The sequence below is a fragment of the Bos grunniens genome, chromosome 21 (assembly GCF_055505025.1).
Source record: "Bos grunniens cultivar Pamir isolate PY7600 chromosome 21, Bosgru_T2T1.0, whole genome shotgun sequence".
NCBI lineage: Eukaryota > Metazoa > Chordata > Mammalia > Artiodactyla > Bovidae > Bos > Bos grunniens.
Window position 1 is genome coordinate 41,067,809 of NC_141185.1, and position 15,055 is coordinate 41,082,863.

Genomic DNA, 15,055 nt, shown 5'->3' on the forward strand with positions numbered 1-15,055 from the left:
TACAGCTGCCTGATTCAGGTATTAAGTCATCTTTGGAGTATCTTTGGTTTTTTGGCGATTTTTTGCCTTAGGTGTTCAATTAGAGTGGTGAGCATCATGTCCTTACGCATTTTCTGACTCAGATACATTTTTCTGGGAATCGAATGCAGGAACATAGAAAAGAATTTTTGTGCATTATCCCTTTTTGCTATAGATTTCTGAGTCTCTGTGGATGAAAAGTAGGAAGAATGAGGATCATCCATGGATGATTTAATACAGGTACAGATTTGTTGTCACTTTCAGAGCTTACCCCCTAATTCGTTCCAGTCCCTGCACTTTATTTTTCCAAAACAATTTTTTTGAATTTGAATTCTGATTCTTTTTACATATGTCCATTTGTTGACCTGTATGAAACTCTCACTTGACCTAGACGACACTTCAGGTACCAGGACTTTTCTCCTCCTCACTGACTTCCTTTTGCCTGTGATCCTTCCAGATCCATCGCTGTGTCTCTCGGGGTTATAATTGACTAATTTTAGTGTATGTTTTTTATGAGCGAGAAACAGCCTACTGGATGTATGTACTGTATCTTGTTTAAGGTTTAACCTCTCACTAGGGAGTTTGCAGGCTGCCTGTCTTGGCTAATAGGAAGGAAGCAGGGCTGGTTTGTTGGGGTGCCTGTGCTTTTTAATAGATGGTGTTCTCAGGATATAGGACAAGGTGCAGGAATGTCAGATCCTAGACTTAGCCTGACTTCCTAGTTTTTCAGGCATTCCGAGACTGTCCATTCTACTGGCTCCTGCCAATGTGTATTGCCACCAACAGCCTTGGGGGATTCTTCTTCCTCTAGATACTCTCCTATATGTATTGCCTGTAGACTTGTGACTCTGGCTATGGTGAGTTTGGGGGTTTGATTTTCCATTCTCCTTTTGATCGGCATTCCTGCAGCTTTAAGGGATGCGGAGCATTTGTTTGATAGGGGAGGTTTGGGTGGTCTGTTTTTATTTTTCTTCTTCTTCTCCTTAAAGGGTGTGAGGAGAATTTACCTTTGGCGGTTGGCTTCCTGAACTTTGGCTGTGTTTGGAATTTATTTCTCAGGTGCCGGCCATAGGACATTTCTTGAGGGCAGCTGTCATTATCAGAATCCCAGGCCTTGTGAATTGAGGTGCCTGCAAACAAGGGTGATCAAGTGGTAGTTACAGAATATGTCCACAAGGGGGAAGCACTTTCTGATGTTTTTTTTTGTTTGTTTGTTTGTTTTTGGTTGGGGGCAGGGCAGAGCCTAAGGGCAAGTTGGCTTCCTGGGCTGTGAAACAGAGTGAAATTTGCCTGAGCAGACAGAGAAATGCTTGAGCCTCACTCGTTTTCCCCCTAAAGCTTCATACACAAAGGGACCATGCAGAGTAATCCCTTCAGGATCCACAGTACACTGCAGAGGCTGCTTAAGTGCTAGGAGTTGGCACTCCCAGGGTGGAGGAGGCTTGAGCTGGGGTCCCCAACTCCAGCAGAGATTGAAGCCAGCTGAATTTTGCCTTGAAATTCCTCGGGGTTTTGATGCCACACAGGACTATTGTCCCAGCCAGACATAGCACACGGTAGACCTTTAAAAGTTGTTCAGTGAACGGCACCCTGCCAGGCTGTGTCTACCCCACTGCGGTTCACCAGTGGGACCCAAGCCAGCTCAGCCTCCATGGATGGGACACCATCCCAAATCAGGGAGGTCTCACAGAATACAGTAGGCACTGCTTTCCTTCTGTTTTCTTTAACATCTTGCCAATACTACCTGCAGAGTCTTCCATTTGCCATAGTGTGATTTTTGTCACAGCACAGCTGCCTGATTCAGGCAGGTATTAAGTCATCTATGGGGGTATCTCTATGGTTTTTTGTGACTCTTTGCCTAATAAGGTTGAGCAGAGTGGTTAGCACCACATCCTTGTGCATTTTCTAACTCAGATATACTTCTCTGTGATTAGAAAGCAAGTAGATAGGAGATTGAGTTAGACAAGGCTGTAATCCAAGTGATCAGTTGGTTAGTTTCTGTAATTGTGACTGTCATTCTTCATTGACTATGCTAAAACTTGTGATTGTATGGATCACAACAAACTGTGGAAAATTCTTCAAGAGATGGGAATAGCAGACCACCTTATCTGTCTCCTGAGAATTCTGTATGCAGGTCAAGGAGCAACAGTTAGAACTGGACATGGAACAGCAGACTGGTTCCAAATTGGGAAAGGAGTATGTCAAGGCTGTATATTGTCACTCTTTTTACTTAATTTATATGCAGAGTACATCATGGTAAATGCCAGGGTGGATGAAGCACAAGCTGGAATCAAGATTGCCAGGAGAAATATCAATCACCTCAGATATGCAGATGACACCACTCTTATGGCAGAAAGCAAAGAGAAACTAAAGAGCCTCTTGATCAAAATGAAAGAGGAGAGTAAAAAAGCTGGCTTAAAACTCAACATTCAAAATACAAAGATCATGGCATCCGTTCCCATCACTTCAAGGCAAATCAATGGGGAAACAATGGAAACAGTGAGAGATTGTATTTTCTTGGGCTCCAAAATCACTGCAGATGGTGACTGCAGCCATGAAATTAAAAGATGCTTGCTCCTTGGAAGAAAAGTTATGACCAACCTAGACAGCATATTAAAAAGCAGAGACATTACTTTGCCAATAAAGATCTATATAGTCAAAGCTATGGTTTTTTCAGTAGTCATGTATGGATATGAGAGTTAGACCATAAATAAGGCTGAGTGCCGAAGACTTGATGATTTTGAACTGTGGTGTTGGAGAAGACTCTTGAGAGTCCCTTGGACTGCAAGGAGATCAAACCAGTCAATCCTAAAGGAAATCAGTCCTGAATATTTATTGGAAGGACTGATGCTGAAGCTGAAGCTCCAATACTTTGGCCACTTGATGAGAAGAACTGACTCATTGGAAAAGACCCTGATGCTAGGAAAGTTTGAAGTCAGGAGGAGAAGTGGACAAGATGGTTGGATGGAATAACTGACTTGATGTACATGAGTTTGATCAAGCTCCCAGATTTGGTGATGGACAGGGAAGCTTGACATGCTTTAGTCCATGGGGTTGCAAAGAGTTGGACACAACTGAGCAACTGAAGTGAACTGAAACAGAAGATAATTTTTGTGGATTGTCTCTTAGAGGTACAGATTTCTGCATCTATGTGGATGGAAGGAAGGAAGTAAGGAGTAGGAAGATCCATGTGGATGATCTATTACATTACAGATTTGTTGTTGCTTTAGGTTCTTACCCACTATGGTTCCAGGCCCCTCTATTTATTTATTCCAAAACCATTTGTCTGACTTTGAATTCTCAGTCTCTTTCTAGGTTGTCAACTTGTTAACTTGTACATCTGCTCTCATTTGCCCTACTGAGTCCTCATACCAGGATCTTCCTCTGCCTGACTGAATTCCCTTTGTCTATGATCTTTCAAGATCTATCCCTGTGTCTTCTAGTGTTATAATTCCCTAATTTCAATGTCTGTTTTTTATGAGTAAGAAATAGTCTACTGGATATGTATACTATATCTTGTTTAAGTTTTAATCTCTCATTGGAGATTTTGATAGTTATGTATCTTGGCTACTGGAAGGAAGCAGTTCTGGAGGTTTGTTTGGGTGCCTGTGCTTTTTGATCGATGGTGTTCTCAAGATGTAGACCAAGGTGTGGGAATGTCAGATCCTAGGCTTAGCCTGACTTGATAGTTTTTCAGGCATTCAGAGAGTGTCCATTCTATTGGCTGCTGTCAATGTCTGTTCACATTGACAGTCTTAAGGGGATTCTTTTTCCTCCAGCCTCTCTCCCACATTTATTGCCTGCCGATGTGACCTTGGCCATTGTGATTGTTGCGATTTACTTCCCCATTGTCCTTTTGATTGGAATTCCTGAAGCCTTGAGGGATGCTGAGCATCTTGTTTGGTGGGGAGATTTGAGTGTGATTATTCCTTTTTTTATTTTTTCCTTAGAAGTTGTAAGGACAAGTTATCTTTTGCGCTTGGCTTCCTGAACATCAGCTCTTTTTGCAATTTTTTTCCTCCAGTTCTGGCCATAGGACATTTCCTGAGTGCAGCTGTCCGTAATGGAACCCCAGGCCTTTTGAGTTGAGGTGCCAATGGCAAATAGATAGGTAAAAATGGAAACAGTGACAGACTTTATTTTCTTGGGCTTCAAGTCAGTGGGAATAGTGACCACAGCCATGAAATTAAAAGACACTTGCTCCTCTGAAGGAAAGCTATGACAAACCTAGAAGAGTATCAAAAAGCAGAGACATCACTTTGCCAACGAAGTTCTGAATAGTCAACGCTATGGTTTTTCCAGTAGTCATGTATGGATGTTAGACCATAAAGAAGGCTGAGCACTGAAAAATTGATGCTTTCCAACTGTGGTGTTGGAAAAGACTATCAAGAATCCCTTGGACAGCAAGGAGATCAAAACAGTTAATCCTGAAGGAAATCAACATTGAATATTCATTGGACAGACTGATGCTGAAGCTGAAGCTCCAATACTTTGGCCACCTGATAGGAAGAACTGATTCATTGGAAAAGACCCTGATGCTGGGAAAGACCTGAGGGCAAGATAAGAAGGGGCTCAGCAGAGAATGAGATGGTTCCATGGCATCACTGACTCAATGTGCAGAAGTTTGAACAAATTCAGGAAGATAATGAAGGACAGAGAAGCCTTGCATGCTGCAGTTCATGGGATCAGAAAGAGTCAGACATGACTGAGTTGTTCAGTAGAACAACACCAACAGGACGTCTGCCCGTTTTTTAATCTAGTTGTTTATTTGACTGAGTTGTATGAGCTATTTTATGTACTTTGGATATTAAACCCTTACCGGTCATATAATTAGCAAATATTTTCTCTCTTTCGGCATGTTGTTGCTTCATTTTTTCATGTTATCCTTTGATGTGCAAAAGTTTTTATGTTTAATTAGTTCCCATATGTTTCTGTTTTGCTTTTGTATCTCTTAGGAGACAGATACAATCCTATTGCTATGATTTATATTAAATGTTCTGCCTATGTTTTCATTTAGGAATTTTGTGGTTTCTAGTCTTAAGCTTAGGTCTTTAATCCATTTTGATTTTATTTTTGTACATGTTCTTATAGAATATTCTGATTACATTCTTTTACATGTCTGTCCAATTTTCCCTCCAGTTATCAAAGAAATATTCTTTCCCTGTTGTATATTCTCGTATCCTTCATTGACTGTAAGTGCATGAGTTTCTATCTAGACTCTGTCCTGTTCCATTGGTCTGTGTATCCTTTTGGGGCCAGTATTATCTGCTTCGACCAGCTTTGTAGTATTGTCTTTAGTCAGGGAATGGGATATCTTCAGTTTTAAAGTTGTTGTGGCTATTCAAGGTCTTGTTTTTTCATAAAAATCTCAAAATTGTTTGTTCCAGTCATTGAAAACTGCCAGTGATGTTTGATAGGGATTGCATTGAATCTCAGGTGACATTGGTTAGTATGGTCAGCTTAACAATATTGACAATTCCAATCCAAGAACATGGTCTATGTTTCCATATAGTTGTGGTGTTTTCAATTTCTTTCACCAGAGTCTTTAGTTTTCTTAGTACAGATGTTGAACCACCTTAGGTGAGGTTATTCCTAGTTATTTCTTTTTTAATTTTTATGTGATTGTAAATGGGATTGTTTCCTTAATTTCTCTGATAGCTTGTTAGTGTACAGAAATGCAACAGATTTCTGTATATTAATTTTGTATCCTGCAAACTTATCAAATTCATTGAGCTCTAGCAGTCATTTGGGATTTTCTGTGCATAGTATCATTTCATCTGAAAACAGTGACACTTTAATTTCCAATTTGAAGTAAAAGTGAAAGTCGCTCAGTCATGTTTGACCCCATGGACTGTACAGTCCATGGAATTCTCCAGGCCAGAATACTGGAGTGAGTAGCCTTCTCCAGGTGATCTTCCCAACCCAGGGATCAAACCCAGGCATCCCACATTGCAGGCAGATTCTTTACCAGCTGAGCCACAAGGGAAGCCCAAGAAAACTGGAGTGGGTAGTTTATCCCTTCTCCAGCAGATCTTCCCAACCCAGGAATTGAACCAGGCTCTCCTGCAATGCAGGCAGATTCTTTACCAACTGAGCTATGACGGAAGCCCAGCATTCTGTATTCTGGCCCAGAGAATTCCATGGTCCATGGGATCGCAGAGAGTCAGACATGACTGAGTGACTTTCACTTTCAGATGGATGAGACATGAGTTCCAATTTAGATTCCTTTTATTGCTTTCTCTTTGATTGCTGTCACTAGGACTTTTAAAACTGTATTGAATAATAGTGGCAAAGTGGACATTCTTATCTTGTTTCTGATCTTAGAAGAAATGTTTCATCTTTTCACTGCTGAGACTGTTAGCTGTGCACTTATGTACATGGTCTTTATGCTGAAGTATGTTTCCTCTATACTCACTTTCAGGTTTTATCATAAATGGCTATTGACCTTTGTCGAAAGCTTTCTTTGCATCTACTGAGATGGTAATATGGTTTTTGTTTGATCTGTTACTGTGTTGTATCACATTGATAGGTAGATTCTGAATCCCTGGGTTTCCTTGCTAATTCATTGAGGGTTTTACATCTATTTTTATCCATGTTACTGGCCTGCAACTTTTTTGTTTCTGAGATTTATTTGTCTGGTTTTGACAGCAGGGTGATGCTGGCCTCAGAATGAGTTCAGAAGTATTCCTTCCTCTGCAGTGTTTGTGGAATGGTTTCAGAAGGGTCAGTATTAACTCTTCTCTGAAGGTCTAGTAGAATTCACCCATGAAGCCATCTGGTCCTGGACTTCTGTTTGTTGGGAGCTTTAAATTATGGTTAACTCTCAATACTGGTAATTGGTCTGTCAATGTTTTCTATTTCTTCCTGTTATAATCTTGGGAGATTGTACATTTCAGAGGATTTGTCTGTTTCTACTAGCTTGTCTATTTTATTGATATATCAGTTCAATTCAGTTCAGTCACTCAGTCCTTTCCGACTCTTTGTGACCCCATGGACTGGAGCACACAAGACCTCCTTGTCTATCACCAACTCCCAGAGTTTACTTAAACTCATGTCCATTGAGTCAATGATGCCACCCAACCAACTCATACTCTGTTGTCCCCTTCTCCTCTTGCCTTCAATCTTTCCAAGGATCAGGGTCTTTTCAAATGAGTCAGTTCTTTGCATCAGGTGGCCAAAGTATTGGAGTTTCAGCTTCAGCACCAGTCCTTCCAATGAATATTCAGGACTGATTTCCTTTAGGATGGACTGGTTGGATCTTATTGCTGTTCAAGAGACTTTCAAGAGTCTTCTCCAACACCACAGTTCAAAAGCATCAATTCTTCAGTGCTCAGCATTCCTTATAGTTCAACTCTCACATCCATACACAACTACTGGAAAAACCATAGGTTTGACTAGACGGACCTTTGTTGTCAAAGTAATGTCTCTCCTTTTTAATATGCTGTCTAGGTTGGTCATTTTCTTCCAAGGAGCAAGCATCCTTTAATTTCATGGCTGCAGTCACCATCTGCAGTGATTTTGGAGTCCCCCAAAAGAAAGTCTGTCACTGTTTCCACTGTTTCCCCATTGGTTTGCCATGAAGTGATGGGACCAGATGCCAAGATCTTAGTTTTCTGAATGTTGAGTTTTAAGCCAACTGTTTCACTCTTCTCTTTCACTTTCATCAAGAGATTCTTTAGTTCTTCACTTTCTGCCATAAGGGTGGTGTCATCTGCATATCTGAGGTTATTGATATTTCTCCTGGCAATCTTGATTCCAGCTTGTGCTTTATCCGGCCTGGCATTTCACATGATGTACTCTGCATACAAGTTAAATAAGCAGGGTGACAATATACAGCCTTGACGTACTCCTTTCCCAATTTGGAACCAGTCTGTTGTTCCATGTCCAGTTCTAACTGTTGCTTCCTGACCTGCATATAGGCTTCTCAAGAGGCAGGTCAGGTGGTCTGGTATTCCCATTTCTTGAACAATTTTCCACAGTTTATTGTGATCCACACAGTCAAAGGCTTTGGCATAGTCAATAAAGCAGAAATAGATGTTTTTCTGGAACTCTCTTGCTTTTTTGATGATCCAGCGGATGTTGGCAATTTGATCTCTGGTTCCTCTGCCTTTCCTAAAACCAGCTTGAACATCTGGAAGTTCACGGTTCACATATTGCTGAAGCCTGGCTTGGAGAATTTTGAGCATTACTTACACTGTGACAAAATCAGCTTCTAAGTTTCAGCAGCTTTTTTGATTGGGGCATCTGCAAAACAGCCAAATCAACAATGACTAAAATTTTCTTCAAATTGCCAACATCTGCTGGATCATGGAAAAAGCAAGAGAGTTCCAGAAAAACATCTATTTCTGCTTTATTGACTATGCCAAAGCCTTTGACTGTGTGGATCACAATCAACTGTGGAAAATTCTGAAAGAGATGGGAATACCAGACCACCTGACCTGCCTCTTGAGAAATCTGTATGCAGGTCAGGAAGCAACAGTTAGAACTGGACATGGAACAACAGACTGGTTCCAAATAGGAAAAGGAGTTCATCAAGGCTGTATATTGTCACCCTGCTTATTTAACTTGTATGCAGAGTACATCATGAGAAATGCTGGACTGGAAGAAACACAAGCTGGAATCAAGATTGCCAGGAGAAATATCAATAACCTCAGATATGCAGATGATACGACCCTTATGGCAGAAAGTGAAGAGGAACTAAAAAGCCTCTTGATGAAAGTGAAAGTGGAGAGTGAAAAAGTTGGCTTAAAGCTCAACATTCAGAAAACGAAGATCATGGCATCTGGTCCTATCACTTCATGGGAAATAGAAGGGAAAACAGTGGAAACAGTGTCAGACTTTATTTTTCTGGGCTCCAAAATCATTGCAGATGGTGACTGCAGCCATGAAATTAAAAGACGCTTACTCCTTGGAAGGAAAGTTATGTCCAACCTAGATAGCATATTCAAAAGCAGAGACATTACTTTGCCAACAAAGGTCCGTCTAGTCAAGGCTATGGTTTTTTCAGTAGTCATGTATGGATGTGAGAGTTGGACTGTGAAGAAGGCTGAGCGCCGAAGAATTGATGTTTTTGAACTGTGGTGTTGGAGAAGACTCTTGAGAGTCCCTTGGACTGCAAGGAGATCCAACCAGTCCATTCTGAAGGAGATCAGCCCTGGGATTTCTTTGGAAGGAATGATGCTAAAGCTGAAACTCCAGTACTTTGGCCACCTCATGCGAAGAGTTGACTCATTGGAAAAGACTCTGATGCTGGGAGGGATTGGGGGCAGGAGGAGAAGGGGATGACAGAGGATGAGATGGCTGGATGGCATCACTCACTCGATGGACGTGAGTATGAGTGAACTCCAGGAGTTGGTGATGGATAGGGAGGCCTGGCGTGCTGCGATTCATGGGGTCGCAAAGAGTCAGACACAACTGAGCGACTGAACTGAACTGAAAATTTTCTTCTAGTGTTTTTCTTCCACTGGCAGCGTCCAGCTCTAGCAGCACATGTATAGCAGTCTCTCATGATCCTTTGTATTTCAGTGGTGCCATTTATAATTTCTTTTTCATTTCTGGTTTTTTTTTTTTTAATCGATTAGGGCCCTCTCCCTTTATTTCATGATGATGTCCATTTAAAGGTTTATCAGTTTGTTTTACTCTTCTAAAAACAAGCTGTTTGTTTCCTTGATCTTATCTGTTTTTCAATTTTTTATTCACTTATCTCCTCTGATAGTTTTCTTTTCTTCTCAACTTGGATTTCCTTTATTCTTTTTCTATTCCTTTGGGCATAAGGTTAGATTGTTAGAGGTTTTTCTTGTTTCTTGAGGCAAACTTGAATCACTACAAGTTCCCTCTTAGAACTGCCTTTGCTGCAACCCATAGATTTTTGGATCATTTCATTTTCATTTGTCTCCAGGTATTTTTATTAATTTTATTACAACCCACTGCAGTATTCTTGCCTGGAGGATCCCAGGGACGGGGGAGCCTGGTGGGCTGCTGTCTATGGGGTTGCACAGAGTCGGATACGACTGAAGCAACTTAGCAGTGGCAGTAGCGGTATTACTTTGTTAACTTCTTCAGTGACCCATTGGCTGTTTAATAGCGTATTGTTTAGCCTCCAAGGATTTGTAGCTTTTTCAGTTTTCTTTTTGATTTCTAGTCTCATAGTGTTGTAGTTAGAAGAGATCATTGATATTAGTTTCATTTTCTTACTTATCAAGGCTTGTACTGAGGCCTAGCATGTTATGTATCCTAGAGAATGTTCCATGCACACTTGATAAGAGTGTGTATTACGCTTTTGGAAGGAAAAATATAAATATATATATATTGTTGTTGTTGTACAGTTGCTTGTGTCCAACTCTTTGTGACCCCATGGACTTTAGCATGCCAGACTTCCCTGTCCTTCACTATCTCCTGGAAAGTGAAAGTGAAGTCTCTCAGTTATGTCCAACTCTTTGGGACCCCATGGAGTAGCCTACCAGGCTTCTCCATCCATGGGATTTTCCAGGCAAGAGTACTGGAGTGGGTTGCCATTTCCTTCTCCAGGGGATCTTCCCGACCCAGTGATCGAACCCGGGTCTCCTGCATTGTAGGCAGACACTTTACCGTCTGAGCTACCAAGGAAGTCTCACTATCTCCTGGAGTTTGCTCAAACTCATGTCCATTGAGTCTGTGATGTCATCCAACCATCTCATCCTCTGTCACCCACTTCTCCTCCTGCCTTCAATCTTTCCAGCATCAGAATCTTTTCCAATGAGTCAGCTCTTCTCATCAGGTGGTCAAAGCTTCAGTTTCAGCATCAGACCTTCCAATAGATATTCAGGGGTGATTTCCTTTAGGATTGTCTGGTTTGATCTCCTTGTTGTCCAAGGGACTCTCAAGAGTCTTCTCCAGCACCACAGTTTTGGTGTTAGCATTCTGAAAATACCAGGGAGATTGACACCATTTTGACATTTAGCTCCATAGCTTACATTTTTCACATAATGATTTCAAATATATAAAGATCAATTTCTAAGTTTAGAGATAGCACAAATGGCTTTTTTGTTGGGTTAGGTTGAGTTGGGTTTTTATATCCACTTGTTTTGACTGATGTAAGTGTTTCACCACATACAGTTATGGAAAGGAAATTTGCTTCCTCTTTTGTCATAAAATGAGATTCCACCACCACAAAATGAGTAAATTTGGCAGAATTTAACTGGGTTTTTAAAGATTTTATATTTTGCAATTCTTGCATTCAGTTGAAAGCCAAAATTGATTCCAACTTACAAAGTAACATACAGAATATAAAATTTTCACTCTGGAGTATTTCTGTGAACTCCCAAGGGCTGTGTTTCCTAATTTCCCTGATGAACAATTGAGGGGGAGATGGCAGGTGGGGAGTTGGGGAGAGTAGACCAGATTGTCAGCCTAGGACCCTAAGAGGACGACAATTCATGTTTGACTTTATCCTCATAAAAGAAGACTGGGGGGCAAATTTAAAGGAATGATTGTGCTCCCCTGGCTGTCGGATCACAGCCTGGTTTCCATCATGTATGGAGGTCTCTGTGGGACTCTGTGGCTCTCAGTAGCTGTCCAACTCCCCATCCTGTTGTGGGGAACAGAAGGGCAGGAACTGCTTACAGGCAGAAACTTGCTTGAGAAAATGACCTGCTGTTTAAAGTGTTTCAGACTCCCCTCTAAGCCCTGGTGAGTGTTGTCCCAAACCAGCCAGGAATGAAACCCCTGTTCCCATCTTTAAAAGTAAAACCCAGTGCATCTGAATGTCCTTAGTTGCTATATAAACAAGGTAAGCTTTTAAATTCTGAACTTTCATAATTTCCTGAAGGAATATAGTTAAAATGCAGTTTTGGCTTATTGTTGTTTTGTTACATCCATGGATCTTACCTTTAGGATAAAATTACATTTAAAAGCCATGGTACAACTATAAGCAATGCCTGTGTTTGTCTCCTGACTGTGCTGAATGGGATGATTAGAGTAGAGATGGCTCAGGTCACAGCACGAGTGCTCTGTTCCCAGGTGTGTTTCCCTTTTCTTTCCACCATCATAAGTTCACCCACCTGGACTTCATAACTACTTTTCAAGCTCTTCAATGAAGTGTAAACTGTGGCTCAAATGGTATCTCCCTGCAATGTGGGAGACCCAGGTTTGATCCCTGGGTCAGGAAGATCCCATGGACGGGAGGGCATGGCAACCCACTCCAGTATTCTTGTCTGGAAAATTTCAGGGACAGGGGAATCTGGTGAGCTATAGCCCATGGGATCACAAAGAGTCGGACACACACACACCCCTAGAAAGTACTAAAGTGAAAGTGAAGTCACTCAGTCGTGTCCGACTCTTAGCGACCCCATGGACTGCAGCCTACCAGGCTCCTCCGTCCATGGGATTTTCCAGGCAAGAGTACTGGAGTGGGGTGTTTAATTTTTGTAGTGACAATATGTATTAAGATTGAAAAAGCAGAGTGACACTAGACTTGAGGAGGATGAGTGCAGAGCCCATGGCTGGTCTTTTCACTTCACATTGTCTCCTGTAATGAAGCCCTCATGGGGAAGGGGGTGTAGCAACAGAGTTGCATAGGACACTGAGATAAACAGAGTTGATGTAAACCCCCAAAGACACACAGCTATTAAATTACAACTGGATTTCAACTCCAGTTGAAGTATTTGAATGCTCAGGACAAAAGGTGATACTGGCAAGTAGAGGTGGGTCCTCAAAGGATAACTTTCTAATAATTTCAACTAAAGATTTCCCTAAATTAGTGATATAAAATGCAGTACATACACAGTTTGACTACAGTACTGAGTGGATACATTCAGCGAGACTCATCAGTACATCTTTGCTGGGTCTCTGGATTGGTTTGCTCAGGTATGTCAGGAATAACCAGAAATAATTATTAAAAGAATTTTAAAATGGCCTCAACTGGTGGGGAGAGCAGATGTCAGAAGGCTGGCAAACCTTATATATGCATGTGCGGGAATTTAAGGGAGGAAATTTAAGGGAGCCAGAAAGCAATAATTATTCACTTAGTATGAATTTTTAAATGTGCATTTTAATCTAATATTTAGAGTGAAATGTCAGTAGGAAAACACATTTAAGAAAAAGTTTTATTTTTAAAAAGTCTCTTTTAAATAATAAGTTTAAAAAAAGAAATATTTTGCCTGTTAGCCCCTAAGAGAGCTTCAAATGCAATAACTACCAAAACATATTCATTTTTATAATTCACCTAAAATAAATTCCAAGTTATGTATAAGGCTTATTGTTTCATAGTTGATGATTTCCATGTTTTTTCCATTAAGGCATTTAGAAAGAAAATTAAAATATAATTGGTACAAACTGTGAGGTTCTAAAAATCTAAGGGAAAACAACTTTTCCTCATTATAATAATTCTTTGTCAAAAACATAGCATTGTTTAGGGGGTAGGGAAAGGAAGGATTGGGAGTTTGTGATTAGCAGATACAAATTATTATATACAAGATGGATAAACGGCAAGGTCCTACTCTATAGCACAGGGAACAATATTGAATGTCCTGTAATAAATCATAATGAAAAAGAAATACAAAAAAGAATATACATTTATGTAACTGAGTCACTTTGCTGTTCAGAAGAAATCAACACATTGTAAGTCAACTGTACCTCAATAAATGTTGAAAAAATAGATCAGTTATTGCTCTGTTACTATTAAATATATTAGGTAATGGATACTACTGAATGTTTTTGAAGGCTCTGACCTTTTAAATTGGAGCAAAATGAAAGATGCCAACATACAAATTAACTGAGGTTACTTATTTTATTTTTTAATTTTATTTTTTTAGGTTACTTATTTTAAACGGAGCCAGAGGTTCAGGTCCAGGCTGACCTCCATTCAGGTCCCTGTACCAGGACACAGGGATGCTGTGTCCCGTTTCCCTCCCTCCCACCCCCAACCTCCATCCTTGCCTCTCACTGTCCCCCTTCTGCACATTATTACCACTGCTGCTGCCCTAGGAAATCAGATGCAGTGTGCAGTTATTTTCTCAGTTATGCTACGAATGAGAGTGAGATAGAACTCATAAAATTCACCATTTTAATGCATACATATTAGTCAAGGGTTTATCTTTTTTACTATTAAAAAATGGGGGGAGGTTGATACTGCAGTGATCACCACAGTGTATAACACTGCTGTTGCCCCTAAAATTGAATGGGGCCCCTCAGCAGTCACTCCTCCTCCTCACCCAAGCCTCCAGCTTTAAGCAACCACTACTGTACTGTCTGTATAAATTTGGCTGCTCTGGATAATGCATATAAATATAATCATTCAATATGTGTCTTTTGGTGAATGGCCTCTTGTATTTAGCATGATGTTTTCAAGATAATAGACCACTGTATGAATGCACCACACTTTGTTGGTCTCTTCACTAGTTGATGGACATTTGGGTTGTTTCCACATTTGGACAATTGGGAATAATGCTGGTATAAACATTCATGTACAGGTTTATGTCTGAACATGTGTTTTTTAGTTCTGTTGCCCACATGTTGGAGTAGAATTGCTGAACCTTGTGGTAACCCCATGTTTCAACTACCCGATGAACGACTGCCAGGCTGTTTTCTGCAGCAGCCTTACCATCTTTACTTCCCCACCAAAACAGGACAAGTGTCCCAATTCCTGCACATCTTTGCCTCCACTTGTTTCTTGTCGTTATGGTCTGACCCATCCTAGAGGTTGTGAAGTGTTTTGATTTGTATTTCCCTAATGATTAATGATATTGAGCATCTTTTCATTTGCTTGTGGGTCATTTTTATGTCTTTGGAGAAATGTGTATTCAAATTCGTTGCCAGGATTTTAGTTATTTTATCTGCCTATGAACTATTTAGCCACAAGGGTTTACATATTCTGGATACAAGTCCCTGAATAGACACATGGCTTGCACTTTCTCCCATTCTGACTGGGGGGCAGGTGGAGGGGCGGCTTCAATTTTCTTAGTATTTGTTCATTTTATTTATTTGTTTGGCTGTGCTGGGTCTTAGTTGTGCCACGTGGGATCTAGTTCTCTGACCAGGGGTCACACCTGTGCCCCCGTTG

The 15,055-nt window shown here is 40.7% G+C and overlaps 1 long non-coding RNA gene across 1 annotated transcript in view; it reads left to right on the forward strand.

Annotated features, from left to right (window-relative positions):
* LOC147349483 (uncharacterized) overlaps window positions 1-14,286 on the forward strand; it is a 45,317-nt gene extending 31,031 nt beyond the window's left edge. The window contains exon 3 of the long non-coding RNA XR_015149856.1: window positions 13,809-14,286. This is a non-coding gene — a long non-coding RNA (uncharacterized LOC147349483). The remainder of the gene's footprint in view (window positions 1-13,808) is intronic.
* Window positions 14,287-15,055: the final 769 nt, after the last annotated feature.